Genomic DNA, 16,588 nt, shown 5'->3' with positions numbered 1-16,588 from the left:
AAAAATTTTACTTTAATTTCATTCAATTAGTATGTTTTTTTGTTTCTTTGACTAAAAAATGAAATTAAAATGTTCCTTGAAATATTTTAACGTTTTCCTTTTAGGTTCAAAATGAAATTTACGAACAATATTTTAGCCTTTTGAGCGATTAATTTCTTAGCGAAGTTTTTTAGTTTCGCCAAAGAAGCCAAGATGGCAAAAATGTACGTATTCTGTATCGCCTATCAAATTTAAACTAGAGTCTAATGAGAAAGGAGGGAGTTCTTAATTTCGTTTTGTATGTTCTAAATAGGTTTTTCAACTGCATCTTAGTTCATTAAAATTTGTCATAGTTAGGGCTTAAGTCTAAATCTGGTATTAAGAGGTCATAATCAGGGAAAAAATTAATATAAAATTTTGAAAAATTAAAATTAAATTAATTTTGGACAGAGATAGGAATTCTACTATTTCTAACAGCTAATTTAAATTCATTTGCTGGATTAAAAGGTCTTAGTCTAGTTGAATGAACAATTTCTGATCTCTTTTTAGTTAGATAATTAGGTTTAACAATTTCATAAGTAACTTCAGAATATTGTTTTAGAATTATGCAATGTCCTGAAAATGGAGGAGAAAGTTTACGTGTATTAGGATATTGAAATTCTTCATACATTACTAAATCACCTATTTTAAAATTACTAGGTTTAAAATGAGTATCATATCTTTCTTTATTTACATTGCGATAATTATCAGATCTTTTTTGAGCTATTTTTTTAGCTTCTTCTATTGGTGGATATAATTCTTGATTTTGAATTAAGGAATCATAAGGTAATTTTCCATACATTAAGTATGGTGGTGGGAATTTTGTTACAGAATGGTGTTATGAAGGTGGTGGGTGTTACTATATTCTTCAGTTACTTGGGGTAATAATTTTGTCCACGCAATATTACCTTCATTAGAATTTAGTTTACATTTTAATCTAGTTATAATAATAAATATTATATTTTATATTATAAATATTATATTTTATATTATAAATATTATATTTTAATCTAGTATGTTTGATTAACACGTTCAATTTTACCGTTAGTTTGGGGTCTATTTGCATTAGTTAATACTTGTTTTACATTATGATTCCTTAAAAAGTGCTTAAATTTTGAAGATATAAAAGCAACATTCCTATCACTTAAAATTTTCTTTGGTACCTGAATTTGAAAAATTTGTCTTAAGCAATTTATATAAGTATCTGTAGTTACACTTTTAGAAGCAAAAGTCCAAATATACCTGGTTGCATGATCAATAATTATGTCAATATACTTTTTAGTAGAAAGATAATAATTTAAACCACCAACAGTATCATTAGACAATATTTCAAAAGGTTCACTGACCGATGGTAAGTTTTCCATTAAACCAAATTTTTTTTTGTTTACTTTTCTTATTAAACTGACACACTTCGCAATGCTTGTAATAATTTCTAACATCTTGAACAATTCCGGGCCAATAATATTGAGGAGAGGGAAAACTCTAACCCACTTTTTGCATTGCATTGAAAATCTGGCCCTCATAGCAGATTCTCAGTAAAAACGAATGTATTCTATACTTGTTTTCGACACTAGATATTACACTATATGTATTACTTCTTGCGTCCTCTCTTTAGAGAGGAAGTAAGAAGTGATAGCACACGCCCGAATCCCCCCTAGGTAACACTCCTAACACCCCCTCCAAATTTTATCTTTTTATTTTTATTTATTTATTATTATTATTATTATTATTATTATTTGTTAGGAGAGTCTATATATGCAATGTGGCTCTTTGGAATAAAATGCATTTCCAAAGCGTTCCACAAAGTCTTTTAGATTGCACAGACAGCTGACAAAACATATTAAACTTCAAAAGAGCCCTTTTGGGCTACTGTTAGGAACTGAACGCTTTCAGATTTTTTTTTTTTTTTGGTTTTGTTTTTGTTTGTTTAGTTTGATTTTTAAAGTTAATTTTTTAATGAATACTTTTTACAGTCTTTCTTCATAGGAAATGCCTTAGTTTGGATGGAAATAAACAACACAGATTTCCAAATCTTAAAATTACAGTACTTGTGTGAATTTACTTTTCTTTAGGCATTTTTAGTCATGAGATGATTGTTGTTTAGGATTTCATGGTTTTTCACATTTTGCGGTGGTTTGAAGCATTCATATTTTGCTTATGCCGTTTAGAAAACACATAATTTAATAACACTGCTTTAAATTTAAAACAAAGCAGTTGATTGTAGAAGTTCCAGTTTTAACACCGAACTTATAAAAGAAGGGAAATTTCATAAAATTAAATTACAGCATTGATCTTTCTCGCTGTATAATATACTAATAAAAATTTTAGTTTTAAGAAAAAACAACTTTCTGTTTTGAGCACGCTTGAAAACAATGACTTTTTTTGAATAAGAGAAATAATATCCTACTCTGTTTAAAAATAATAATAACTGTTTGGAAAAAATGTTTTTGTATTTGTAGCTGTAGTGGAGCATAACGTAATTAAACTTGGCTTTCTTTGGGGGGGGGGGAAGTAAAGGTCAGATGCGCGAATTTGACTTGCATGGGAAAAAATTTGACTTGCATGGGAAAATCATGTTTTCTAGCCCAAAAAGGCTGAAAAAAGACTTAAAACGCGATTTACTCTTTATTCGAGTCTGTTGCCATTTGGCAAAATGTTAGACATTTAACTTTCAAATTGACTTTTAACTTTGACTAGATTAACAAGCTATTTGAAAGCAATAGTATTCGTTTCTCACTTTTGAATCGGATTGAGTTAAACATTAAAAATGCATTTAATTCAGGATCTATCGAATTAAAAATATACAATAATTTTGCATCGATTCACTTTTAACGGCCAATCACTTCTGAAATCTGTTTCCCCAAATATTGTCTCTCTGTGTTAGTTTTAAAGAAATTAAATAATGAAGACTCTGCATGTATGTATTTTCCTCGCATTGCGAAAAAACAACGGTACCTAGAGCCATCAAATTTTGAACAACGTAGTCCTCCACCCAAACATGTGCGCCTGGAAGTCCGAATTTTGAATTTCGAATTTGCTTTGTTATCCATTTCTTATTTTGTAAAAAATTTAATAATTTTTTTATTACCTAACTCAACGACTGGAAGCGAACAGTAGCAGCACTGTACGGAATAAAACATTTGTATCTCCAATGCGCGGGACTTCTATCGGAAATTCTAAATATATACTTTTTTAAATATTTTGTTATTTTTCTATTGAATTGAATTTTATGTGGCATAAGTGGGAAGAAAGCGATATTTAATAAATAAAGTCAACACACAAAACGTTAATAATAAAAAATAAAATAATTTAAAAAAAAACAGAGAAAAAAAGTTTTATAAGCCATCATTTTAAAAAAACATAACTTTGATATGATTAACTGAGACAAATCGAAAAAACTGTATGCCAACAGTTTACACTCCTTCGTGAATTCTAAACTTATGCTGTTATGCAGCTTTTAGAATTTTTGTGATTTTGCTGTTGAATTGTATATGGCGTAAGTGCAAAGAAAACGATGCTTAACACGAGTAATAAAGCTAAAAAGACAAAAAAAGGGGAAAGAAGGCGGCGTTAGCAGGAGATAGTGCAAAAGCAGACTGGTAGATTGCAAGCTCAGCGACAGCGTTAAAAACCTTAACAGACAACTTTGGGCCACCGTTAAAATCTGAAACCTTTTTTCGGGGGTGATAAAAATGGATTTAGGAACAATCACTTGAATTTCAATGTAGATATTTATTTCTTTTACTGATAATCTTTGCTATGGGAAGATTTACGAAATGGTTTAACAGCAATATTAGATTTCTATTTAACGTATTACTGAAAATTCGGTTTAGGAATAAAAAATTTTTAAAATGTTTCAAAAACAAAATAGTATCTAAAAAAATACCAGCTAATTTGAATTTTTTTAAATATGTATATTTTCATGCAAACGTTTCGTCCTATTTTGGCTGGATCCCAATTTTTCGTTTATCGGAGTTTCCTGTCATCAAATGTGCGCGACGCGAAGTATAGTTGAAATTAATCTAAAGGTCAAACAGTTCACACACCTGCATCATTGATAAAATATTTCAGACGATTATGTAGAAAGTTAAAATATCAGTTGCATACTTAACAGTGACAAAAACCTGATAAGATTCTCTTTTCTACTGATATAATTTTTATTTATATTTATTTTTTATGGGTTTAAATTCGTAGGAAAAGTAAAAGGAAACCATGAACTGTAAGGTTTCGATATAGATCTTGTCAAAACCTGACAACTCTCAAATGATATTTTTTCTACTTTTAAATTCAACTGAATAAGTTTTCTGAAATATCAGTCAAATAAAACATTTAAAATAGAAAAAAAACACTTTTCAGTTTCCAAAACTTATGTATCTTATCATATTCTTTGCACACGTAAATATGATGTTATAACCATTGAAAATAATTTTTATTGTAAGTTTTCTTAGTATATTTTACAATACCATCTATAGGCTCCACTTACCACTCTGTAATAAAATGCGATTTATGAATGAAACTTTTCTACTAATACGTGACCCACCAACGGCCGAGCGGTAAAGTCGCTGAACACTGGTAGTTCGGTCCGAGGTTCGAATCCCGCGAACGGGCTGGCTGCATGGGTGTTTTCGTGGTTTTCCCCATGTGTAACGTGTATACGAGCCAGTTTCCCTTAGAAAGCCCTCCACGAAGGCATCCCTCCCCTTAGGCAGATAGCCCTAGTGTGCTTTGCCATAATTAAAGACACCACCACATCTACTAATACGTAATTTAAGAACGTTTTCGATAATATGCTGTTCAAATGCAAGTTCAAAAAAGCCTTTTATTAATGTAACGTTCGTAGATAAATGTTGCCCTAAGTTTACCTGAACTCTTGACCTTTGAACTATCCGATGGCTACAGGCAACATTTAATCCGATGGCTACAGGCAACATTTAATCCGATGGCTACAGGCAACATTTAATCCTGCTGCTGTTCTACTCAAAAGTTTTACCTCTCTAAAAATTTAAATGTTAATAACCTGCTGTTGATCAAAATCTTGAATAAGCAGTCGATTACCATGCATTTTATGTTTTGCAGTCTAACGTCCATAAAAACAACTGGAGGGGGGGGGAATCCTAAATATTTCACCATTATTAGTAGTTATAGTATATTATTAATATTTAGTTTTATACCCCATAAATAGTATAATAGTTTTATACCTCATAAAACGACTGCATAAAGATCACTTATTTCAATACATTGTCTGATTTCCCAAATTCTCCCTATTTTTACAGAAATTACATCCATGTAGTTCAGTTTATTTCCACATTCTTTAGTTTAGTAATAATTTCATGAGATAAACGACAGAAATGTACAGAAAAGAATGCGTATTTCAGGGGTTTTTCAACCGGGAGGGGGTGGGGGGAATTCATAGTTTCAGAGGGGAATTACGGTCAGCTTTTCATACTTTTATTTATTTGTTAATTTTAATTTATGGGTACAAAAAAAAAAAAAAAAAAAAACTACTTTTATTCAAGTTTTAGTATTTATTAACATTTTCTATATTTCTTCTTTAATTTATAAAACACATTAACAAATCATCTAAATTTAAATAAATGTAAATCCATTTTCGAATTTTGGATAGGAGGGTAAAAAATGATCGTCTAGCAATAGTGGAAGGAGTGCATGGATCAAAAAATGTTTCAAAACTCCTGGTTTATGCATCTGTTTAACACTGAGCGGGCGCTTAATACCTCATGAAGTTTTATGCTTTTGAAAAAGATTTGCAAATTCTTTCAAAAATGCTTTTGAAAATTTTCAAAAGCTTTTAAATGCTTTTAAAAATTCAAAATGCTTTTGAAAAAGATTCCCAATGAAACCTGTAACTCTGAGCTCAAATATTTAGGTAACATTTTCATCAAATTTTAGGTAACATTATTTAAGAAATTATTTTAACAGGACGTGAATTTTATAAAGCAATTTCGAAACTTTTAAACAAAATTACATTTAATAATTGGTGGAATTACATTTTGTTTTTCAAATTAGGTACCTCACTTCATTTCAAAAGTTAACATATAGTGCCCCCTTCTTCCGGAGCAAGACTGAAAGCTGCTGCCACTATTTTTCATCAGTACTGAAGAGTCGACAACTCCTTTACTTTAAATTGGTACACATTTATTGCATGCAATTAATTAAGGTTTAATTTAAGATCAGGGTGCGACTTTTTGACGCCCAAATCCCTCTCTGACATCTAAATTTTGACGCACTATGCATATCTAAATTCAAAAATATTTGCCGCCGGCCTCTCCGGTTGTACCGTCTCTGATGCCGATCTTAAGTTGCTCGTTAAACCTGGTGTTTACAACAGTTTGCACACAGCATCCAGTAATAAATTTCCTGAATTTTTATCAAATCGCAAAAGGAATATATATCTCTTTCACCCCCACCCCCACCCCCATTACTGTAAATATTAACCTCTCCACGCAGAAATGATGGCAAACATTGTTCCTATTGAGAAATACGTGACAAGAAAATGAGATAACAGATGGCGCTGTAAGAAAACAGGTCCTCAGGTGAAGCTCCTCTTCCCTCTCCGGTAGGAGACCGCATGCCAGACACAGCAGTTTTTTTTTTTTTTTTTTTTTTCTGACATTGTAGCGTGGCATTCGTACTAGGCGAAAGTTCGATATCCCGGAGTTGTTTTGGTCTAGTTCTGTTGACTAAATACCAGGTCGGGGAATTAGTCTAACGTTCGATGTCATAGGTAAGTATTTAAGTCTTTTCTTCCGTTTTTCTGGTTGCAATTGAATAGTGTAATTGTATAAATTCAACCAAATTATATACAGGCATACTTTTTTTAAAAAAAAGTAAATACATAACAGAGGATGTGTTGGCTTTTTTTCATAAATATTCTTTAGCAAGCTGAAAAAAGCTTAAATAAAAATATTTAGGAGAAATAACTTACTTTTAGAATTATTATTTATTTTAAGTAAAGTTTATCTAAAGAGTAAATGGTCAATTTATAATAATAAAATTAAATGACGATTACTGATCATCCTAATCATATCATCGATCTTAATTAAATTATTTTCTGAACTTGTAATTTAAAAAATCTTACCTTCATAATAATTTTGAGCTGTATCAGCATTAATTAATGTTTTTCAGTACTCATAGTCTAAAAATAATATACATTTTTAGCTGTATATGCAATTTCCAAAAATTTCTAGAATTCTAAACCTTCAAAATATAACTGATTTCATAAAAAAATTTTTGAATCTAAGGTCTTTTTTGTGTGTGTTTTGTTTTGTTTTGTTTTGTTTTGTTTTGTTTTACCCAACCGATAACATTTACTACTATTATTTCTCGGGAAATGGGGGAGGCAGTTCAAAGTTCATATTTCACAATAAAAATGTTATGGCTCAAATTTAAATCCATTTTTATTAGTTTCATCTGATGAACAGATTAAAAATCTTTCCTCTTGTTTTCTCTAAGACTTAAGTTATGTACATACGTAAAGCATTGAAATTTAAAATTTTAGGATCAATATAGAAAACAGAAATAAGAATAAAAAAAAAAAAAAAAGAGGTTCGTAAATTGGAATAAGTTCAAGCTTTCTTTTTTAAGCCTTTATTTTCGTGACAAGAATGTTAATTCTGTTACTATCACAATGCGTTCGTTTTGCATATTAATTCTTAAAAAAGTATATAAATAATTTAAAAAAATCGTCTAAAAGTAAAGAATTTCTGTGTCTAATTTAGATTTAAGATTTGCAGAAGTCTAAAACCGGCGTCCTATGTCACCTGTACTTACAGTCGGGCCTGTTGGTAATTTTAAAAGGAATTTACTAATTGGTATTTTACCCATAGCTTCCATATTTATGGTTTGAAGGCAATCATTCAGATTACATTTTATTTAAATTCTATCGCGCTTTGAAATGCAGTCGCAAAGTTTTGTGTTTTATATTTTGTTTAGCATAATCTTAACTGCTATGCCCCAATTAGAATTAATATAAAAATTGTAAATTACTGATAAAAGATGCAACCAATTACGAGAATCCATTACTGAGCTTTATATTTTAAATGCTCATCAGAGAAATATTTGTAATCATCGATTCGGTACAATGGAACTACACGGACATTATATACCTTTTTGTTCACAAGGTACATTTTATGTATGCTTCTATCCCCGAACGAAAGTAATGTCAAAGTAAATGAAGTAAATCAAACGTGTTAATAACCATTCTTTCAACAGGCATACGTTTTAGTATTCTGATATTTTCGACTGCCAGATTCAAGTCTCGCCGAGTTTGCAAATTGGCGCGAGTTTCTTTTCCAGGACATTGACCTCCAATCTTCTTCCTGCTATCAAACACCATGGAAAGCCGATTGTAAATTTATCTCGCAGTATGACGTTTTAGTCTGCTTCTTTTATTTTTTAAAGAAATGTAAAATATGTTACCTTTCAGAGGATAACTATATTTATATTACAAATATTTATCAATAAATCAAATTTAAAAAATATTAACTCTTGGGAGCAAATTTTGACTTTTTATGTTGTAGTAAGGTGTTATAAAAAAATTCATGGCCCGTGCAATATATCTGACGCTTGTAGAAAAAATAAATAAATAAGTAAATAAATTAAAAATTAAAAAGAAAAAAAAATGCCGCTCTACATTGTTTCTCTTAGTATGTATGTATGCTTACGCAAGCACGCTTATCCACCTACACATAAAGTATTTAACAAAGCAATTACAATATAAAATTTAATAAAAAGTTTGGGCTTCTGCTGTACCTTCAAAGTGTCAGAGTGTTTCATTGGAGGCCCTGCCATCACAATGCATCCTTTCCTATCCTGTACTCTTCTACCGCCTACCTCTGTACCCTCTTCTTTGAAAGGTGTTTCGTATAATTTAGAACGCTCCTGCTAGTTTTTATTAATTCACAAAACATTAAATAAAAAATACTAAATTTATTTGTAATATTCAAGTCACTTTTATTAAATATTTTATTTAACAAGATCCTGCTGTGATTAAAAAAAAGAAAGAAGAGAAAAGATTTTACTGCATGTTCTTTTCTGTGTTTAGGAACAAAACAGGGGCACCGTAGGCCATTTAGTGTGTGAGAACGACAACGTAAATTTAAGACTTAAATAGTGTGCGTATTTATAAATGATAAATTAATTAGAATTTTCAGACATGATTTAGACATCAGGATTTAGAGTTGTATTAAGTATTAATCTTCTTTAAAAACTCTGATTTCAATTCTTGAGGAAAAATTTAATTGTCTACCGTACCTCTAGAGGTGTGTGACTTAACCGTGTAGAGATATAGGTATTTTTGGAAGCAGGCAAGATGAAAATTGAGCAATGCTTTCGCCGGCAATCGAACCACGGACCTCCGGAATACGCGCTAAGCGTGCACACCACGAAGGCACGCAAAGAACGCGGGAGAAATACCTTATAACCATTTATTTGATATAAAAATTATTGTTGAGAAATTCTAAAAACATTTACTTGTATATATTGTTATTTCCCCACCCTATTCTCCCTTTTACACACGTTTTAGGTACATTATTTAAGTCACTAAGTTAAAGATCAAAATTTTGAACTTTATAAATCATTTATTAATGGATTCCACTAGCTGTGAAATTTTCCCAAGTAAACTTCAACCCAGGACCCGTGTGTCACATGCCGTAGAAGAAACGAGCACATGGAGGTAAGAAAGGAAGGAGTGGCCAACCGGCACTAGAAGTGAAGCACTGCTTCGAAGCTTCGGTCACCAGATGGGATGTTCTTTGTTTACATTCAGAAGCTCGCTTGACAGTGTTCTGATAGTATTTCGACACACGACAGTTCCATACAAATCGAAAAAGGAACACTTTCGCATGAAAGAAACATTCATAGTGTGATGGATAATAGCAATTTGTATAGTTTAGTAACATTTACGATGGTTTATGTCTTTTCGGCTTCGCCAAATTTTCTTTCCCGCCTTACCACGTGGAGGAATGTCTTTTCCTCACTTCCCGCACTATCATCCTAGTATCAGCCCCACATGCATGCCAGATTGGGAGAATACATTGTAGAGACATTAGGTTAATTGTAGAGGCAGAAAAGATGAAAAATAGCAAACGCCTTCACCGGGAATAGAACCGCGGACCTCTGGAATACCGGCCCAGTGTGCAGAACCACTACACCACGAAGGACGCTTGGAAGGTGGGAGAAATACATTATAACATAATATCACCTAATTTTCATTCAGCTATCATTAAAATTAATTTAGTGAACTTAAGAAAATTATCTTTATATATATATATATATATATATTTCTCTCTCTCCACAGTGTGTGTTTCAGAAAGATTGTACTGTTAAGAATTTACTGTTCGGTATCGCACAAGCAATTGTTCCGTAATGGCATTAGAAGCATCTTTTATTAATTAGAATTATTTACATTAATTAAAAAATGGCACAAGTATTGTAGATGAAAAAATATTATAAATGAAGTGTAATTTTATTTCTAAATTTTAACAATTTTCTTTTGTAGAAATATCTGGAATTATTTCTCAAATGATAGAACTAATAATTACACTAAAGGTTAGCATCCTATCTCAAATAAAAAAGACGGTTCTCGTTTATACGTTTATTCATTGATTCAATTTTAAAGCAAGACCAAACGGAAAATGAATCAGTCATGGTAATGCGGATTTGATTTGGTGTTTAATTTGGTGTTTAATTTAAGTTTCGACAATAAAACACGAAGATCCTAATTAAAATATAGAGAGTTAAATAAAAAAAAATAATAAAACTTTTAAAAGAAAAATTATTAATCTACGAAATTTTATTAGAAAATTATATCAAGTTAAAGATCAAGGTTGTGAGTTGTACATTCATTTAGAAGCTTAGATTTTAAATGTAAAATGCTAAATAACGCTGATTTTTACCCCCGAGTGTCATATCACATATATGTATATAGATTCTTCAAATTTTACTTGATTTTGTGTAACTTATTACAGCTAAAAATTGCCTTTTAAAACGCCCAAAGTATTAAAGCATAAATGTTTTAATACTTTGAATATAATATTTTAATCTTAATTTAGACTTTCTTTATTTACATAATATAGGTACATAATTTAGGATCATAAGCTATAATAAAAGAACTGTTTAACTCCTTATAACAATACATCATTAGTTTCACATATTAAACTTCCAAATATATAAAATAATGCTTACTTTCATGTAGTAATAAGGCATTATTTATCACTTAAAGTCAAATAAGATTAGTGAGAGTAACATTTGGGGAATAGGTATTTTAAATACTTAATTAATGAGAAAGAAGCAACCATTTAATTATTAAAATGTAAAATTTTTTTAATATCGCAATTTAGTCACTCGTTTGGGGGTGGATGAATACTGTGTTTTGTTTAGAACTCTTGATAATGAATTAGAACACTAAAAACTATTTCATCTGTTTGAATTTAGAGCAATAATATCTTAAAAATCTTTGCTTTAGAAAAATTTACGTATATTCGCTGCTCGGAATTTTCTATGTATAGTAGGCGAAGACGAGTCAGTTTCCTGTAAAAAACATTCCATGAAGGCAATTCTGCTAGGCTGATAATTTTCGTGTCTCAGCAATTAATTAAAACCCTGTCTTTTTCAAAGGTAAGACAGCCTAATCAAAATGATGATATTTTAATGAAAATTCGTCTTTAAATTAAACACCAAATCAAATCCGCATTCGTCTTCTGGATTTTTTTGGTATTATTGCTTTATCTCTGAAATATGTTTTTTTGTTCAGATTACGTTTAGTAAATATTTAGACAAGGGGTCGCCAAATTTCGATCGTGAATCACATGTCACTGGAGAGTTTTTGCTAGCTTACGTAAAAATATTTTCCTTTGAAACTAATATTAAAAAACAATATAATAAATACCCGGTTATATAATAATTTCAAATCATAATTTGCGAATCACGAGATGATTAACGCGGCAGAAATAAATTGACTTAAATTATTTAGCTAAATATTCATTTAACTGTATTATAGAAAATTCATCAGAATCAGAAGTTACTTTTCTCCAAGAATACCGCGTGAACTTCAGAAATTTGAAAATTTGTGTCCATAGAAAATTATCTTTGAAATTTTCAAAGCGTTTAACATTATAATAGAATGTTTAAATTTTTAGAAAATGAGTTAAACAAGCATTGCATAACATTTAAATAAGTCTAATAATAAAGTTATTTTATAAAGTCGTCAAAATGCTTAAAATAGGTAGGCAGTTATAAAATGAATTAAAATTTCAGAATATTTCACACGTTTATTTAGTAATAAGTACATAATACCCTATAAAATGCTGTTATTTATGTTGTATTCTTATGTAGATTTTATGCAAATAAGTTGCAGAAAAAATTTAAGTCGAGAATATCTTAACGAGCAGAAAATCGAGGAACAATCTTAATTAATCTTGGCTTTTCGGCGAACGAGGAAGAAGCGAGCGTTGTCGAAACAAACGTGTCTTTCCTGATACGAAGCCGATATTTGTAAAATCATTTTTTCTCATTAAACTTTTGTTATCAGGATAATTATTGAACTTGAGATATTTATCGAAAACGATTTGAAAAGTAAAGCTTGTAGTTTTTAACTTTTTTACTGTGATGTTGTATAAAAATGCTTACGTTGTTAATACGATTCAATTTTCCATTTTTATTAGAGATATTTGCCATTTTTATTAGTAATGACGAATATATTGTAACTGAAGAAATGCCTTCTTTAGTACCATTAAAAGACACGACAACCTCAAGAGATTTACCTGAGGCAGTGAAAAATAAAATTAACTCGATTTTCTTTGTGTCTTGCTCTCGTTTCTGGTTTAGTTACGCATGGTGCCACCTACTGATAGGTAAAAAAGGACTTCTAAAATGAATGGAAGATGATCCTACTTCTATCGAAAAGTCTCGTTTGATGAAATTGCCATTGCATAATATACCAAGAAAATTTATGCAGAAAAGTTTTAAAGATGGATCATGTTATGCAAATCTTTGTCAAAACTTTGAATTTTATATGGGCAGGAAATTGAATCATCGCCATTTCCAATAATTTCTCAAAAGTGTGGATGCCGAATCAAGATTTTCGGGAAAATAATAAAATTTTTTGCAATTTTACGATTTTATAAATAAATAATTAAATAACGAAATCATTAGTAGATAAAACGATGCATTTTGAATTCATCGCCTTTTGAAGGCGATGGCGTTCAAAAGGTGCTCCTAACATTGTAACGTTGCAGCTTTCCTCGGCTGCATTTCTTTGGTCCTTTCCGACTCGCACAAGCGTCGCAGGATTGGCACAACTTTTGCGCGTCAGCCCTTGTATTACTGCAGTAGAAGCGCTCTCGAACTCTTTGCAAAGTGTTTATTATTCCGAAGTGTCCTTCTGTTGGACTGCTTTGTAATTCTTTAAAAGCGTTTGGAATTCACAGTCTTTGAAGTATCAGCTGCCATTGGAATGCCTTTCTATCATCCGATTCAAACTTCTAGTACAAGAGGACACCTCAGACATGGAGTGAATCGCAGAGAGCTCAATATAGTTTTGCTTAGTACTATAGATCGAAGTATTCTGCTAGATAAGTTTCCTATTTAAAGATTCTATTAAGTCAATTATGGGTTTAATGCCATCGTCTTCTAGGTGGTGTTTCCTGACTTCGTTTATTCCGAGGGTCTGCGTCAACCCGATGTATCAGTTGTAACTTGAAGTGCGGCCCCATTAGCCAGTTCGTATTTCACTTCGACCCCGGAGAAATGTCGGCAGCTTTCTAGGCAGGGTCTTGTATGCAGGGCATCAGCATTTGTGTGACGATCCTTCTCTATGACCGATAGTTATGCTATATCCCTGGTGTCTCTGTATTCATCTGGCTCTTTAGCCTTCGGGATGCTTGAAATTTAATATCCAGGTCAAGGATACATGGTCTGTGCGGAGTAGAAATTTTCTGTCGTAGATGTAATGTGGAATTGTTGTACAGCTTTATCTATGGCCAGCAACTCTTTCCTGGCGACACAGTAATTTCTCTCCGATTTAGATAGACACTTGCTCCAGTATGCTACGACACGTTCTTGACTATTAATTTCTTAAGACAAAACAGAACATACTCTAACTCAGTGGCTCCCAACTCTATGCTCTCGGGTACCATGGCCCCCGCCGATCGTTTAACATGTGTCCGCCGCTGTGCGATAACAATAAAAATATTTCAGTTTTTAATAAAATTTTATGTGAAAGTTTTCTCATTTTTAATGAAATAGAAACTGCGTCCAACGCAGATACCAGCGCAAAGAGAAATGCGACCGATCTCTTTTTTAATGTGCATGTATTTTAATTCTGTCCAAATATGAATTCACCTTAAAAAGTAAGTAGTGCCGGCGTCCAACAGATATTCTAGAATGTGGTTTTAGGGACAAAAAGGTTGGGGACCCCTGCTCTAAGAATGAATGGTTTGTCTGAGGATTCCTTAGGACTGTAGCAGAAGTCTGAGCGTCCTCATTTTATGTCTGAACAATGTACATTTGGCAAGATTGAATTTTAGATTGGGTTCCATCAATTTCTGAAGTATCTTTCTATCCACATTTCCATCTAGGTAGGAAAAATTCTGTTCTTGGTGATATTGACTCAAGACTATAATATCGTCTTGAGTCATGATTTGGTGCAAGAATTTGACTTCTTAATCTTTAATTTCGAACAAGGTAGAGGTAGAATGCAGTTCGTTAAAGTTCAAGGAGAAGTTGCATTTCCTTATAAAATTTAATCCGTGTATGCAAGGCTCGATCGTATCTGCCACATATGTCATGTGGTAGTAGGTAGCATCTCCAAGCAAAATGTAAATGTTTAACTTTCAGTCAGTTTCGATTTTATCAACGGACACAGGGTAACGCAGGACGGCGTCAAGTTGAGTTTACCTTCCAATTATTGAGCTAAATCTTTTCAGATGATAGTAAATTGGCTCCAGTATCGATAGTCTTATTGAAAGGAACTCCACTGTTATGTCCCATAAAGAAACGTCCATGACCGCCGCCACGCATTTTGGGAATCTGAAGTGTTTTAAAATGAGGCTTCTCAATATCTGGCAACCTCCGCTCCCCAAGAGGTCCATTCATTTGTTTTCTGCTTCCCTGCTGGGGAACGGTCCTATTTTCTCTGCTTTGGGGTGTTCTTCAGTTCCTTCGTACATGACTTTGACCTCCGTAGTTTCAGCACTTTAGAATCAGTTTGTAACCATTCTTATTCCGTTCAGTTCAGTTATCTGATTTAGACAGCACTTAGCAGCCCACTGCTTTAACTGCCTGTCATGGTATTGCTCTAAGGCTTGGAAAAATGAGAATAAGGCGGTAACCGCCGCGCCTCTATAGGCGGAGCTAGAATAGTACATGAGTACACAATGAAATTTAGAATTTAGAAGTGCATCTGGGAAACTGTTAGAGCTGGCAACAAAATATGAAAATATATTAAGTTATGTAGTAAACTAGTGATGAAAAATCATAATTAAATCACTAATACTTTGAATTTCATAATTTAAATCAAATGGCATTTGCCAGGCTGAATTGCAATGAGTTCTACCCAGTGGGTGTGGCTTGAAACGTCGTAGGTTGGCGGCAGTTACGACAGGAGTCACCCTCCCGTAAACTGACCTCGGCCAATGCTTCTTGAAAGTTCACACTCCGGTGGAAAAAGAAAACAGTACTTGCAGGTAAGCACAGTCAAATAATAAAGTGAAAATGAAGAATTCACACTTGAAGACACACAATATTTGTAAAGCATAGTAAATTAAATGTATACACAATGAAATAGCAAGAGAACACTTGATGAACCAACAAGACAGTGGTTTTAGTCTTGTACTCTGTAGCTGTTATTCTCAAAACGCGAAGTGGTGAATTTCTCTATATACACAATATGTACACAAAAGCAGATACCTATGAGCTAAGCCATTACCCATTTGAGTGTCGCAAAGTCAATCATAAGTAGTAGAAAACAAATTGAACATAAAAAATATAAAAAGCTACCAAAGAGCAATGCCATTATCCATTAGGATGTCGCAATGTTCATCTGAGGTAGTTGAAAATACGAAGAATAAGTGAGCTTTAATCCAAAGTCCGATGCTGTGGGATATTGTACAGTCTCATGTAATAAAATTTTTTATATACACTATTTACAATTCACCACTTCACATTATGGAAGATGCTTCTGGGGCTTTTTGCAGCACATTTCAGGGTAAGATCATAATTAATTAGCTCCCTTATATGGTCATATCTTGAGTTAGCTATTTTTTGAAAGAAATTGTGGCTTGTAGTGAGTATCTCATCAGGAACGGGCCGGATCTTCAATTCTTTATGAATCTGTAAGTTTCTGACAAACCACGGCGCATTGATGATATCGCGTAGAATTTTATTTTGAAAAATTTGTAGTCTTCTTCTGTAGGTTTTATAAACGGTGGCCCAAACAGGGATAGCGTACAGAAGTATCTGACGAATAAGTGTAATATATATTTTCTTTTTAATTCTCACATTTAACTTGGATTTTCTGCCAATTAAGGGTTGAAGAGCAATTTTTGCGACAGTC

General features: G+C 32.2%; 1 protein-coding gene across 1 annotated transcript in view; it reads left to right on the top strand.

Annotated features, from left to right (window-relative positions):
* Positions 1–6,613: 6,613 nt before the first annotated feature.
* LOC118198098 (DGAT1/2-independent enzyme synthesizing storage lipids-like) overlaps positions 6,614–16,588 on the top strand; it is a 177,957-nt gene continuing 167,982 nt past the window's right edge. The window contains exon 1 of the mRNA XM_085825320.1: positions 6,614–6,760. The gene's annotated coding sequence lies outside the window, so the exon portion shown is untranslated. The remainder of the gene's footprint in view (positions 6,761–16,588) is intronic.

This window comes from Stegodyphus dumicola, chromosome 10, assembly GCF_044657685.1.
Source record: "Stegodyphus dumicola isolate Sdum_Otavi_A_Nest chromosome 10, ASM4465768v1".
NCBI lineage: Eukaryota > Metazoa > Arthropoda > Arachnida > Araneae > Eresidae > Stegodyphus > Stegodyphus dumicola.
This window is presented reverse-complemented; position numbering and strand designations above follow the sequence as displayed.